The sequence below is a fragment of the Plasmopara halstedii genome (assembly GCF_900000015.1).
Source record: "Plasmopara halstedii genome assembly, contig: Scaffold_555, whole genome shotgun sequence".
In the NCBI taxonomy this organism is placed as follows: domain Eukaryota; phylum Oomycota; class Peronosporomycetes; order Peronosporales; family Peronosporaceae; genus Plasmopara; species Plasmopara halstedii.
The window spans coordinates 239255-240092 of record NW_020187475.1 but is presented as its reverse complement, the minus strand read 5'-3'; positions in this window follow the sequence as shown (position 1 = coordinate 240092).

Genomic DNA, 838 nt, shown 5'->3' with positions numbered 1-838 from the left:
TCATTGGAAAGCGTGGCCTTCGAGCGGATCCCGCTAAGGTCAAGGCCACTGTAGACTGGCCGGTTCCAAAAAAAAACCAGAAGGACTTGCGTAAGTGGCTTGGTCTCGCCAGCTACTTGCACAAGTACAGCGTAAATTACGCAGAAATGGCCCGGCCATTATCCAATCTCCTTAAAAAGTATGCGGAATGGTGTTGGAACACCGAACATCAGGAGACTTTTGACGGGGTCAAAGACAGCCTCCTGCTTGCACCGATAATGGCGCTGCCAGACTCTGATCGTCCATTCTACGTCGTCTGGGACGCTTCGGACTTTGCCATCGGCTGTGCACTGCTACAAGCAGACGCCGAGGGGCGAGATCGGGTGATGGCGTTCGAACCTCGACAGCTCAAAGCTGCAGAGAAGAATACCCAGTTCATGACAAGGAAATACTTGCGATAAAGTATGCACTTGTCAAGTTCGGGGTCTACCTGCTCGGCTTCGAGCCATTAGTGATCTATAAAGATCATGAGTCACTACGCACTGCGACTCGGTCGCCCCGCCTCTAGCAGAGGATGGCTAAATGGCTATTTTTCTCTGCGGAATATAACTTCGCGGTGAAGTATAAGGCGGGAAAGCAGAATGCTTTGGCTGACGCTTTGTCACGCAGGCCAGACTATGAGCTTGCTCATTTTACAACTGTAACGTCGTCTGTGATGGATTTGATCCGCACCGCGTATGCGGCTGATGGACATTTGTAGCGGTGTAACATGCTCTAGGGAGCAAGGCGTTTGGAAACTCGGACAAGAAACTGTCATCACAATCGCGTGCACGATTGCACCGATATTCGTTGAATGTCG